The 15,512-nt window shown below is 33.0% G+C and overlaps 1 long non-coding RNA gene across 1 annotated transcript in view; it reads left to right on the top strand.

Annotated features, from left to right (window-relative positions):
• The first annotated feature begins 2,090 nt into the window (after positions 1–2,090).
• Positions 2,091–15,512, top strand: part of LOC148764243 (uncharacterized) — a 31,030-nt gene continuing 17,608 nt past the window's right edge. Inside the window, exons 1-2 of the long non-coding RNA XR_016024507.1 lie at positions 2,091–2,209; positions 2,866–2,939. This is a non-coding gene — a long non-coding RNA (uncharacterized LOC148764243). The remainder of the gene's footprint in view (positions 2,210–2,865; positions 2,940–15,512) is intronic.

Genomic DNA, 15,512 nt, shown 5'->3' with positions numbered 1-15,512 from the left:
AAGTGACAAAAGGTAAAATTTCTTGATTTTGACTTGTGATATACCTTTCCCATGCATTTCTCCTCATTTTCCATGGTTAAATTACATGTTTTCATGATGAATTCATGGCTGGTTGGAATGGGTATGGAGAGAGAATGATGTTAGAGTGATTTGATTCTAAGTTATGTTAGTGTTTTTAGTTAGTTAAGCATGTTTAGAAACAAAACAACAAGAACAGAATCCATTTTCCCCATGAACCTTCAATGGCCGAACCCTATGTGAAGTGTAGAAGTAATGAATTGATTTTGTGATCAAGTGAATTGGTTGAAAAATTGATGAAATGATGATTTATGGTGAGAAAATGGAATGGGAAAATTTTTAGTGATAGTGCACCACAATGGCAGAAATTTTCAGGAAGAATTGTGAGGGTTGTTGGCTGAATTTTAGATTATTGGAATTGTATTTAGTGAATTAAAATATTAGAAATGAAATGGAGTAATTTGGAGCCAAATCAGACACAATTGTCATTTAATCGGGTAATTGATCGAATTAGATCAGCACCACATTTAAGCAATAGTCGGATAAGTTGCATATCATATCATGTATACACACCGAGCCTGAATTGATTTTATAATGGTCAAGCATTAATGTGGTGAATTATGTATTGTACATTGTGGATAGGTGGTGAGCAAATTACACTAGTAAAAGTACAGAGATTATGCTTAAAGACTGGGATTAGGAGTACATCGACTCCTAGAACTGTGAGTGGACAATTTATCGCCTTAAATATCTAGAGTAATTATACTTGTTTGATGCTTTTATTGAATGGTGAGTTTAAATTATAAAATATTAAGTTTTTCAATTAAAATATTTTTTTAATAAAAATGAGATTTATACTGGTTTTGAAATCAAATATTGTTTTGGAAAAATTGAGTATATGGAGACTGTGTTGAAATTTATGATTTTATATGAAATACCCCATACTTTGATATGGTGATAAATAAAGTTGATCGAATACAAATTGAAGTCAATTAAAATGTTTAGAAGTGATAAAAGACGAAAGGAGTAGTTTAGGATAAAATATTTCGCAAGTGAGAAAATAATAATAAAATAATAATAATTTTATCGGAGGAGAATTTGTGAGATAAAAGGCGATTTGGAAGTCAAGTGAGGCATAATAAGGTATTTTGGGTACCAAGGAGACAAGATAAAATATTTAAAATAAAATAATATTTTATTAATGAAATAATAGTAAAATATTAATATTTAGCCTGATGTCGAAGTCAATCAAGAAGAAGGATCATATGGTTGATCCAAGTGGGGGAGAAGATGACAAGCCCGACTCTATAAAAATATTTATCATGACATACATGTGATGGATAGCATGTTTGCATGCTAGAAGAGTCTCGAAAAATTTACAAAGTCGGTATTATACCTAGAGATACAATAAAGTTGATTTAAGCCTCGAACTAGATCAAATGGAGAATTTACGATGAAATTAAGAATTTTAAAGTCCCAGAATGGTTTAATATGGTGATTCGGAGTTCGAAGATCAATTTGGAGTCAATCCGAAAAATTGACCAGTTAGGGGCAAAATGGTCATTTGCCACCTAGGGACAAAATGGGAATTTTTAGAAAAGATTTTTGGCCCCATTTGACTTATTGGAGTAAGATTTGAGGTTTAGAAGTGAAAAATTTTAATTTCGGTATAATTTGGAGTAAAAGGGTAAAATGGTAATTTTGCCATCCGAAATCAAAAATTTAATTTTTGAAAGGATTTTGATCAAATTTGATTATTTGGAGTGTGAAATGAGTATGAGGAGTGAAAATTATGCATTATGGCAAATTTTCAATTTTTGGGGTAAAAATGTAATTTTTGAAAAGTTCAGGGGCAAAAGTGTAATTTTAAAAAAATTGCTCCACCAAAACTTTGAAAAAATCTGAAAATTTCACTTAAGACTTGGATAAGTCAAAGGGAATGCATGGTGAAAAAAAAAAAGTAGGACAAGTGGATGGCTAGAAAAAAAAATGAATTAATAAAATATTCAAAATATGAATAAAATAATATTATTCATTAAACAATAAAAAGGCATAAAAAAATCAGCCCACCCATTCTTCTTCTTCAACATTCGGCCAAGCAAGAAACAAGAGAGAGAAAGGAGAAAATAAAACCCTAGCTAAGAAATTTAAAGGGAAAATAGGTGGAAATTCAAAAATCAAGTGAAAAAAGGTAACATTTCTTAAATTTGTCTTGTGCTTTACCTTTCCCATGCATTTTCCATCTTTTTTCATGGTTGAATCATGTGATTTGAGGATGATTTCAATTCTGGTCATATGGGTTTAGAGAGAGAAAGTTGTTAGATAAATTTGATTTTGAGCTATGTTAGTGTTTAGTGTTAGTTTAGCATGTTTATGAGTAAAACAACAAGAAAAATATTTATCTTCTCCATGAATTTCTCTAGGCCGAATCTAGCCAATGGTATGTGAGGATGAGGTTGACTTTATTTTAAGAGAATTGGGTGGAAAAATGATGAATTATGAGGTTGGAAATTAAATGGGAATTTTCGGTGCAATAAATTGAAATTTTTACCCACTAGGGGTAAAAGCGTAATTTATAGTTCGAACTGATAAATTGGATGAAATTCACAGTCATTGAGGTATTGTGGATATAATTGAATAATTGAAATTGAAATGGATGGAATTGGAGTCGAATTGGGGATTTTAGGAATTTACACCGTGTATAGGCGAGTTAGGTCGGACACCGCAATTAAGCGATTGTCTAGACATTTCAAATCCTATCTAGTGCATACGCATGGATAAGAACCTGAAATAATTTATGATAAATTGACACAATTTATTGAATTTTGTATCATGGATTATGGATAGGTGGTGAGTCAATTGTTTCGGGTAAGAGACTGCACCCGAGGGTGGAAGATAGGAGTATTTCTACTCCTAATACTGTGAGTGAACTTATTATCGTCTTAATTATCTAGAGTAGTTTTATACAACTGTGTGATTTTATGAAAAATGGTTTAAATGGTAAATTGCTATGTTTTAAGAGAAATTGTAATTTTATAAAATGATTTTATAAATTTTTTGAAAAATCGAATATTGGTTTTGAAAATAGAGTAATTGGAGACTGCTAGTTTGTGTTGCAAATTTATGGTTTTGAATTGAATGGCTTATGATAATAAATGAGTATGAATGGCTAAACTGATTTTGGTGTTAGAATTATTTATACTGTGTATTCAGCCTTGAGAGGCTAGGTTGCGATAAATTGCCATGTCGTGCTAGAATGAATTTTATTGATTGGCGGATTATATATTAATTATTTACTGCAGAGGGGGTTCCGTGGACTAGCCTATTAGAGGGGCACGGTAAACTCCATTATATTATTACCTCGAACGGAGAGGCGCGTAGGGTATCTCCTGGGGTAAAGCTTAGGGTTCACTTCACGCCAAACCACCACGTGAAGGGGAACTCAGCCAACGCCAAGGAACGACTATATTTTTCTCAAACTAAAATATATTTTAAGTGTATACAAAATTTTAACAGCCTTGGCGGACTCGGTTGGATGCCCTGCGCAAGGTATCACCGAGTATGAGTTTTGGCATGAGCCAAAGTTTTAAGAAATTCATAAGCCAAGTTGATCACTCGATTTTTATGGATTGATTTTATTTGGTTGAAATGAGTTGAAAGGTAATGAAATTACAGTATGATGATTTATTTTAGTTGTCTCCATTTACTCGACTTTAGATAGTTTAGATGGTATCTGTTTACTCACTGGGATTTTATAATCTCATCACCCTCATTTCCTCACATTTCAGGCTCGGGGAATTCCATAGTTAGCTGACTTTGACAAGGACCTTCATTTGGACTCGAATCGATAAAAGCTGTAGGTTTCCAACTTTCGATGCATTTTGGATAGATGTGGGCCCATGTGTCACTGTAAAAGAAATTTTCTGCTTTGGTTATTTGCTTTATAGTATATATGAATATAATTATCTTTTACGCTATAAGAATTATGTACCGATAGTTTTATGAAAATTATTTTATAAGAAAATAGTTTATTTTATTGAATATTTTTATTATATTCAAATGGTCAAATTTTCACTTCAAATGAACGTTTTAGATACTTAATTTTTTTAATCATTAAATATATATTTTCAACTTACCTATTACATTTTTAGCAAGTTTCGAGATTTTTGACAAAAATGACGAAAATGCCCCTGTGAGCCAAAAAAAAATGTTATGTTATGATTTGGAAATGATTTGTAATCCTTCGTATTTTGATTATTTGATAATTATTGCTCACTGGGGAAGTGCGAAAGCTGATACGAGAGCCTGTGAGGTTTCGATCGACATTCGGGGTGAAAAATATTTGTCGAGGCTTCGCGGCGGTTGTCACGGGCTCGATGGGGAGTTCCGGGTCGTGACATTATATGTTATTGAAATTGTGGCTTATGACACTATGGTAGCATGATGGCTAAAATTTTGGGGTTGGCATGAAATATATGAACAGTTTTGGATTGGTCTCGGTAGACTAGATTACATTTTATTCGCCATATTATGCTACTGAAAATTTTATGGGTCTGGCGGTATATTAAACGGTCACTGTGGTGGTGGGGGTTTCCGTGGATTGCCTATGAGAGGGGCACAATAACCCAATTATATATTTACTTCCGGGGGGAGATGTTGGATGAAGTATCTCCTGAGGTAAGATTTGAGTGCACATCATGTTCGGGCCACCACGTGAGAGTGAGACTCAGCCCACACCAAGGAACGACTGTGTGTTAGATGCGAAAACATGTTTATGGGTATGGGATCTTTAACAGCCTTGGCGGTCTCAGTGGGATACCTTGACAAAGGTACCCGTGAGAATGATTCTGGCAGGGGCCAAGTTTAAGAAACTCATAAGCTTGGAAAATTTTGATGAAAAGAAATTGTTTGGTATAGATTGAAACGAATTTTGCGTTATGAACATTATTGAGATATAACGATTTTATATTGTTTCCATCTACTCGGCTTTAGATGCTTTTGATGGTAATTGTTTTCTCATTGGGATTTTATAATCTCACCATCCTCCTTTCCTCACATTTTAGGCTCGGGTAATTCCATAGTTAGCTAACTTTGACAAGTACCTTCATTTGGAATTGAATCGGCAAAAGTTGTAGGTTTTCAGCTTTCGATGTATTTTGGTTAGATGTGGGCTCACGTGTCACTGTAAAAGTAATTTTATGCTTTGGTTATTGACTTTATAGTATATATGAATATAATTAACTTTTACGCTATAAGAATTATTTACCGATAGCTTTATAAAAATTAATTTACAAGAAAATAGCTTATTTTATTGAATATTTTTATTATATTCAAATGGTCAAATTTTCACTACAAATGAATGTTTTAGATACTTAATTTGTTTTTAAATCACTAAATATATATTTTCTACTTACCTACTACATTTTTAGCAAGTTTTGAGATTTTTGACGAAAAATGACGAAAATGCCCCTATGAGCCAAAAAATAATATTTTATTATTTTGATTTGGAAACGACTTATGATATCTTGAAATGGGAGATTTAATAACTGTCTCTCACCGGGGAGATGCAAAAGCTGATGCTAAGCCTTGCGGGGTTTCGATCGGCATTCGGGGTAATGAGTGCTTATCGAGACGTCGCTGCGGTTGTCATGGGCCCGATGGGAGTTCCGAGTCGTGACATTATTAGTCATGGTATTTATTCTAAAATTAGTTTCATCAATGTGTAAAACTAGGGTTAGCTAGAAAATTTTTTGTAACTTTAAGATGGAGATCCAAAGGCGCCATGGAGATTCAAAAAGATTACAAGCAAAGCTTGAAGACGATTGTAATACCCCTTACTTTGATATGGTGGCTAATAAAATTTATTGGATGTCAATTGAGGTTAATTAAAATGTTTAAACATGATGAAATGTCACGACCCGGTACTCCCTTCGAGCTCATGACAACCGCCACGATGTCTCAATAGACATTCATTACCCGAAATGCCAATCGAAACATCGCAAGGCTTAATATTAGTTTCGCACCTCCCCTGTGAGCAATAATTACTAAACATCATATTTTAAAAGATTATAAGCTATTTCCAAATCGAAACAATAAAAACAATAAAAAAAATATTTCTGTCTCACAATGGCATTTTGGTCATTTTTCTAAAAAATTTTGAAACCTACTGAAAATATAACACATGGGGGAAAATACACATTTCATAACTAAAAACAAGTTTTTGTGTCTAAAACATTCATCTAGAGTGAAATCGTAGCTAATAGAATAAAATAAAAATATTGAATAAAATATTTCATTTTCTTATAAAACAATATTTATAAAACGCTACGTGAATAATTTTTACAGCGTAAAAGTAAAATAAATTCATATATACAGTAACACAGATAACCAGAGTATGTAATTTAATTTACAATGACGTGTGGGTCCTCAAATGACCAAAGGTAACAAAGGCTGTGGACCTACAATTTCTGAGGAGGCGAGTCCAATAATAACCCTCGACGTAATCAGCTATTTATTGACTGTTCTGAGCCTGAAATGAGTGGAAATGAGGGTGATGAGTTTATATAAACTCAGTGAGTAAACAAACATTATCTAAAATATCTAAAGTCGAGTAAATGGAGACAACATAAAATAGTTCATCGTACTATGATTCATAACGTTTCAAACTCATTTCAACTAAATAAAATAAATTCATTTCACTCAAATAATCAACATGGCTTATGAATTTCTTAAAAACTTGGCTTATGCCAAAACTCATTCTCGGGGATACCTTGATCAGAGGCATCCAACCGAGTCCGCCAAGGCTGTTAAAGAAAAGACATATATGCATAAATCATATTTGTACGTTTTAAAACATAGCCATTCCTTGGCGTTGGCTGAGTTCATCCTCACGTGGTGGTTCGACTTGAAGTGAACTCTAAAGCTTTACCTCAAGAGATACCCTCCGCACCTCTCGTATTGAGGTAAAATATAATCGAGTTTACCGTACCCCTCTCTAATAGGCTGGTCCATGGAAACCCACTACTGCAGTGACTAATCAATATCCCACCAAATCAATAAAAGTTTCGACAACATGACATGACAATTATATTACTACCTAGCCTGTTAAGGCAAAACAAATAGTTCATACAATTTTAATACAATTTCCAATTCAGCCATTCATGCCAATATCACCATAAGCCATTCAATTCAAACCATAAATTTACAACACAATCAAACAGTCTCCAATTACTCAATTTCTAAAATCATCATTCAATTTCAAAATGATTTATAAAACTCATTTCATTTAATCACATTTTACTTATAAAACATAAGGATTTACCATTAAACTCATTTTTTTAGAAAATCACAAAAACAAATAAAAACTACTTTAGATAATTAAGACAATAATAAGGTTACTCACAATATCGAGAATCAAGGTATTCCTAATCCCGGTCTTCGAGTATAATCTCCTTACCCTTATAGGAAGTTTCACCACCTAGACATAATGCACAACAAGCAATTTACTATATCTGTGCTAAACCGTTATAAAACTAATTTAGGCTCTATATGAATGCATCAAATGGGATGTGAAATGTTCGGATTATTATCTAAATACGGTGTTCTACGTAGGTTCAATTGTGTATGGGGCTGAAATGGTATTGACCTAATTCACATTATACGCCGGTTAATTGGCCAAAATGTCCAATTCAACTCCAAATAAATTCATTTCACTTCCAATACTCCAAATCATCAAATATAAGCTAGATAACATGAATTATAGCAAAATCATCCTCAACATTTTCTCTTGGAAAAATTCGACCATGGAGGGTTCATGAATAATATGTGGTTTTTCATGCTTGATTTTTACACTTTACATCATAAAACAACTAAAAATACCTAAATAGCATGAAATTCATCAAAGTCCATTTTCCAATTTCTCTCTTGAAAAATTCAGCCAATGGGTGTGGGTGAAGGGCATGAAATTTCTTACTTGTTTTCCATGCTAAACATCACCAAACAACTAAAAACACTAGAATAACGTGAAATCTAGCTAAATCCAAGATCAAAACCCCTCTTCCCATGTCCGGCCAACAAAGGTATCTTCACACAAACTTGATTCTCAACCATGGACAATGAAAAAGAATGCATAGGAAAGGTAGATCACAACCTAAAATCAATAAAGTTTACCTTTACTTGCTTAATTGCTTGAAATCCACCAATTTTCCCTTGAATTTTTGCTCACTAGGGTTTGTTCTCTTCTTTTTTCTCTTTGTTCTTCTCTTAGTCGACCATGAAGAATGAAATAAGAGAGGTGTGTGCTGGTTTTTTTTTTAAAAGGAAATATTAAAATAACTAAAGCTTGCCATATGTCACCTTTTAATTGGTCCATTTTTAAACTTAATAATTAAGCATTCTCCCACCACCACATAAAATATCTCAATTATCCAAAGTATAATAGGTAAAATTCAAGGGCTTGACAAGTGTCATGGTGGTGCAAAATTTCAAAATTTTCAATTTTGCCCTCATAGACACGTAAAATGACCGTTTTGCCCTTATGCTCGAAAAAATGTCAAAATTAAAAATTTTCAATTCTCAAGCTCAAATTATGTTCCAATAATCAAACTTGATCAAAATTTCATCCACCATTCCAATTTTGCCTTCGGGTGGTAAAATGACCATTTTACCTCTACGTTATGAAAATTCCAATTTAACTCTAAATCAATCCCCGAACTCCAAATCACCATATTAAGTCATTCTAAGGTTCAATAACTCTTGAATGCATCTTAAAATCTCTATTTGGACTAGTTTGAGGCTTAAATCAACTTAATTATACCATTAGGTACAATATCGTCTTTTAACGATTTTTGAGACATTCAAGTCTGTAGACATTCTATGAAGTACCTATACAATATGGAAAATATATTATAGAGCTGGGCTTGACATGAAAGGTGAAAGGAATAGGTTGGAAAAAAATATGCTGCACGTGAAGAAATAATAATTAAATAATAATATTTGTTTATTATTGAAAATGAATTAGCGAGAAAAAAAGTGACTCGGAAGTGAATCAGGTTATAACAAGGTGTTTTGGCTGCCAAGGAGACAAGTGGAAAATTTTGAAATAAAATAATATTAAAATATTAATATTTTATTCGGTGTCGAAATTTTTCATGAAGGAGGAATACATGATCAATCTAAATAGGGGAGAAGACAAACAAGGAAATTTCAGAGAAAAATGGCATTAATGGGGTCCGCGTGTCTTTATTAAATAAAGATAGTAGGGGTAAATAAATATTTTAAATATTATGGGGATACTGCATTGGAGTACAAACTTTATATTTCGTTTGTACATATGTAAAAGAAGATAATAGAAGGAAATTGAGATTTAGAAGAGGGTTGAGAGGACTAAATTGAAAGGATGGGAACCTAGGAGGGCAAAACTGTAATTTTCCTATTTGAAAGCTTTGGCCCTTCATTTTTATCCTTGGTTGATCCTTATCTCTTCAAGAAGACGTTTTTCTTCTCCATATTCTTCCTCCCATGCCATTTCCATACTCCCACCCCATTTTCACTTTACCCCATAAAATTGAAGAGAAAAATAGAGAGAATCGGCTAAGGAAAGAAATGAAAGAAAGGTGGGAGGCTTGGGTAGTAAGTGGTTCAAGAGAAATTGAAGAAATATCAAGTGGGTCTCAAGATTCAAGAAACATAAGGAAAGGATTTTTGTGTTTTAAGTTCATGGTTGGTTAAATCCTTGGAAAAATAATGTGTGAATCATTTTGTGGGAGCTATGGTGACCATGGGTGTGAGGAAATTATGAATTTTGTTGAATGAAATTCAAGCTAAAACCAAGTGGTAAGCTTAATGCTACAATTTGAAGCCTATGATTGGTTTAATATTGTGAGAATGATTATGTGCAATATGTAATGTTACTGTGATGTCATGGGTATGGTTGGAAGGGCAATTATATTAATTGGAAGTTTGGATATGTGTGGATATGTGTTGTTAGGAAAGGCTTACAAGGTTATGGGTGTTGGTGTGCATGAATGAATATTGATGTTATACTTGGTGGCAACATGTAAATGAGAATGGTAGTACATGTAGACTTAGAAAATGTTTGATGGAAGTAAATTTATAATTGCTACCATATGCTAGGTTATTGGTGTGGAAATGATGGTTGAACTTGATAAATGTCCTTAGAAAAGATTAGTATATGTGCTAGAGTCATAAATGAGTTGCTGGTAATTATAATTTAAAGAATTACGCAACCAAAGGATAAAGGCAACTTTGGTAAAATGTGTCAAGATGTAAGTTAGTTGAATAAGGATTCATGATTGAATGAAAAACAGAAGTAGAAATGATGTACACTAAAGATATTGAATTTGGATTGTTGCTAGGAAGTGCAAAAGTAAAGACTGTATTGTGGTGGCGTGCTGGAGGAAATAACGAACGATCGGTAAGTAGAAATAGCTAGATACACCTCAGAACTAATAATGACATAGTATCCCACAATCGTAAGGTGAGTGAACTTGCATTAAAATGTTTTGGGATAAATACATATGTATTTAATTGAATCACCTAAAATGTTTTATCGAATTTTTCTTTAAAACGTGCATGGGAACAAGCCCTTGATGAAATGTTTTATGTGGTAAAATATGAGATATAATGAAACCATGTTTTCCTATATTATGTAGATATGTGCGTTATGCTTTGAGTGATAATGTTGTATAATAGCTATAACCGTACACGTGCAGTGTAGGAGTGCACGTGACAGTGTTGGTGGTGTGCAGTGTGGGCGGGAGTGCGTGTGATGATATTGAATGTGCGTGTAGGGAGTGCACATGATGATATTGCCTTATGCGTGTAAGGAGTACACATGAGCTGAGTAAGGCAGTGGTGGTGTACATGTATATACATATATATGTATATATATATGCTATAGACAAGTTATGAAAATAAAAAATGTGATTATACTATATGCTATAGAATACCTTTTCGCTGTAGCGAGAAACCCTCTGTTTTGCTTGTCTTGATTGGATATTTGTTGTAGTTTTCACTCTTTTCAACTCCATTGTGGATTATAAATCCTTCACCTTAAGGGATTAAATAATCAAGGATTGAATTAAGGGCTTTACAAGAAATTAAACTAAATTGCATTGTTTTTAAACAAGCGCATCATGTTTTTGAAAAGCTCTCCGTATCGTTTGGTTGTTCCCTTCCTATGTTCATTCATTGGATTTATACTCACTCTTTTCAACTTCATGTTTTCAGATTCGAGGATAGTTGGATCCTAGATCGAGGTGCTCCCTCCTATTCATCTTTCTATAGGTTCACTACGACTCTCAATAATAGAAACCCAACTAGAGTCACTCCGCTGATAGTCAACGTCTTTTGTATGTGTATATGATTGTTTAAGTCTAATATGTGAAAGTTATTGTAAACATTGTGTTTTTGGTTTGAATAATAGTGCCACCACATTTTGGCAAGTGATAATATTATTTTGTGAATACTATATGCTCAGTTGCCATGATTTAACTCGCGAGAAGGAATTATTTTTGAAAATTATGAATTGAGAACATTAGAGGTAAATGAGAGACAAGCGATTTAATGAATAAGTTTTCACGAAAAGGCTTGGTTGGGTCGGATGGGCTATGCCTATTGGGTCCATGCGCCGGTCATAGCCCAGGATTTGGGTTGTGACAACGATGTTTGTGTAAATCCCCTAAGAATTTGACCAACTAATTTCCTTAATGGCTTGAGGAAATCAGAATTAGTAAAGTCCATAATCATCATAGTAGTTGGCATGAAATAGATTTATTTTTCAGTATATATATATATATATATATATATGATATATATGAAATGCGATAAATGCTATGCATGTCAACAACATCAAATCAATGAGACCTTAATTAATGAATTAATAAATAAAAATCCCTCATTAATAAGTTGAGTCAAAAAGTTGCCTTGCATCATATAACAAGAGAACTAGGTTGCTCTTTTAATTGGAGGCTTGTTGAGTCACTCAAGGCCAAACTTTTACACGAGTACGTTTGAGTTATTGGTGGGTCTTACTCAACTAGTACCATGTTGTTCAGATGTGTCACACGTGACCGCATAGTATTAGAGGCATAGTTAGAGAAAATGTATATGATACATTTAGACAAGGAGTTGTCACCTAATTGATCTAAGAGTTGTCTAAGATACAATTGGTATACTAAGTTATCTACCTAATTAGTGTCATCATGGCTTGTTGAGTCACTCAAGGTCTTCGTGGGATGAAAAGGGTCCTAGCTCAATAAAAAGTTTAAAGGTTAAATTTCTCGAAATAGTAAAAAAGGGCTATTATTTTGATAAAATATTAAGCATAATCATATAAGATTCTAAAACTTTATCTTTATGATTATATAATTTATATTAATGACTAATAATCATATATATATTGGTTTATATAGGATGTAAATCTATCATGGCGAATAGTTTCTCACTTAGAAGCATACTTGATGCAAACAAGTTGACAAGCCCAAATTTCATTGATTGGTTTCGCAATATCAAGATTGTCTTGAAACAAGAGAAAAAGGCTTATGTCTTATATGGTCTTATTCCCGAGGAACCTAACGATGATGCTACAAATGAGGAAAATGAGGCCTATAGAGTTTATATGAATGATCTCGATCAAGCCACATGTGTGATGTTGGCTAGTATGGCTCCAAATCTTCAAAAACAACATGAAGCTATGAATGCTTTAGATATTATCCTAAACCTTTAGAGAAATGTTCGATTAAGAAAGCCGTACAGAGAGATTCGACATTTCAAGAAAATTGTTCCAATGTAAGATGCTTGAGGGAAGCCTAGTAAGGCCTCATGCACTTAAAATGATAGGATACATCACTCGAATTAAGCAGTTGGGTTGGGTTATGGATCATGATTTGAGTATAAACCTTGTACTCTCTCCGTTACAAAAGAGCTATTCATAGTTTGTGTTGAACTTCAACATGAACAAGATTAAGGTAACTTTATCAAGCTTACTGAATATGCTCACACAAGCTAAAAATACCATTACAAAAGAGAAGCCTTTAGTTCATCTTGTCTTTTCTAAGAAAAAGAAAAACAACAAAAGAAAAATTTCTACGAAAGACAAGGATGAAAAGGCATCAACTTCGAAAGGTATAAAGCTTACTCGAAGAGTGAATAAGGATAAGGACAATGACAAATGCCATTTTTGCAGCAAACTAGGGCATTGAAGGTGCAATTGTAAGGATTATCTTGAATCGATCAAAAGAAAGAAACAAAAAAAAGCTTCCACTTTAGGTATGAATCACATGATGATTTATTTTTCACTACTTGGTATATGATACCTTGTTCCTTATTAATAGTTTTAATATGTATGGCATATTGAAGAAACTAATGATAAAAAGTAGTGAAGAATAGGATCATGAAGGGGACAACTTTAGTTGACGGTGATCAAGCTTGTCGACCTAGATTAGATTGTGGAACTATACATAATTTTAGAACATTGAATGTTTTCATGACATGATTTGTTGGTTCCATTAGTTTTTAATGATAATAAAACATTCCCATTCATTTTTGTCTAATATCTCTACTTAAGTGTGCAGGACAAAAATTGTATGCCAAGAATAAATCAATCATCAAAGGCACATATAAAAAATCATATGAATAAGGGGCCACAATTGATCAACAAAACAAAAGCCTCTTAGTTGGATAATGAAGGGCATTAGTCAACTCAAATTCAAATTAGAAGTTGGCGGGCTCAAGAGGTTTGAGAAACAGAGAAGACTTAGTCAACTAAGAAGTAAGTTAGTCGATTAAGAGCCTACTGCCAAAAATCTGGACTTCAAGATAGAAACAACTTAATCGACTAAGAAGGAAGTTAGTGGACTAAGAGCTTACTGACAAAAACTGGGATCAGAAGATAAAGACAACTTAGTCAACTAAGAGCGTAGTTAGTCGACGAAGATCATTCTATCAGAAAATTTGAATTGAGCACTAGAAGACAAATTAACAGCCAGAATTGCTACAAAACTATTTCCAACGGTCAAAAATTGCCTACCACCTATTAGAGCTGATTTCTCAAATATTTAAGAGGCTCCCAACAGCTAGAAAATTAATTAAGGCTTCCAAGTCTCAAAAAGATCTCAAAAATTACAAAAACCTTCAACATACTTTCTGCACTTCACTCCTATCCTTGTAAAAGAATCAAGCACTTCACTTTGTACAACTTAGATCAAGTCACTAATCATAGGTACACCTTTATTTCTGTTCTCCTTGTATACTTAGGGTGAGCGAGTCACTATAATGGATTTACTCAAGCTCAAATTGCTTGATTGAGTGTATAAGTTCTAACTTAGCCTAGAAAAGTTAGTTGTTGGGATTTGGTTGTTCCCGGTAAAAATCATTGTGAAAGGTTTTGGTTGAGCCAGGTAAAAACCATTGTAAAACTTGGTGAAAGCTTGTGAATTTCACCTTTCATAGTGGATTGATTTGGAAAATCCTTGGTTGAATAATTAAGGTAGTGGATGTAGGTATTGGACCGAACCACTATAAATTCTAGTGTATTGTCTACTTTGTTTTTGTTTTTATTTTTATTCCTTCTTAAATCATTCCCTTATCTTGCATAGAACAAGTCTTTATTGATCTTAAACTTGTCTTCAACTTAGAGCCTATTTGAGCACGAGCTAAAAAGTGCTTTTCACCCCCCCCCCCCCCCCTTTAGCACATTTACTTGGGACCAACATGATTGTCAAGATAAGATGCTTTGGTTTTGGGCCTATGGTTGAATATTTTATTTTGTGTTTAGGAAACATAGATTTATATTTTGCTAGCATGTGATTTTTAGCTTTATATTTATATATTTACATTACATCTCATTTTATTTTAGAATTGTTCTAAATTATTTATCCTTAAGTATAACCTTGCGTATATGATAATCAATACTAAGTCATAATGATAAGATCATTATGAGATTATTTTTCTTTTGATTATGAATCAAAAAGGAAATTAATAAGATGACTTAGATAAAATTGAGTCCTAACTCAATGAATTCATAATGGGATTATGAACATTTTTAGTTAAGGAGCATTCTTATTGAAATCTTATATCTAAACTAAGATTACTTATAACTAAATAAAAATGTATTATCATATTGAATTCATAAGAGATGAATCACAAAGGATTCCAAACCTAGTTAATCACATGAACTAACCTTTGAGAGGATTTCATCCCATAACCAATGATGAATGACTAATGACATGTAAGTATACATAAAAGTTATGGATATAACACCCCAAAGGAAAGTAAATAAGTTTACTTCGTAACATGATAGAAATAGTGGGAGCTAATGACACTTTAAAGGTCAAGGGTTATGAAATTATAAAATCTATTAGATAAGATCTAAGCACAAAGATTGATTTACCGGGATGCATAAAAATGCATAATTCATCCATTAAACACAAATAATTAGTAGGATGCATATTGATGCACTACTCATGTAAGAT

The sequence above is a fragment of the Theobroma cacao genome, chromosome 2 (genome assembly GCF_053813885.1).
Source record: "Theobroma cacao isolate CCN51 chromosome 2, ASM5381388v1, whole genome shotgun sequence".
NCBI classification, from domain to species: Eukaryota; Viridiplantae; Streptophyta; class Magnoliopsida; order Malvales; family Malvaceae; genus Theobroma; species Theobroma cacao.
The sequence above is the reverse complement of the archived record's forward strand: the minus strand, read 5'-3'. Positions and strand labels throughout refer to the sequence as shown.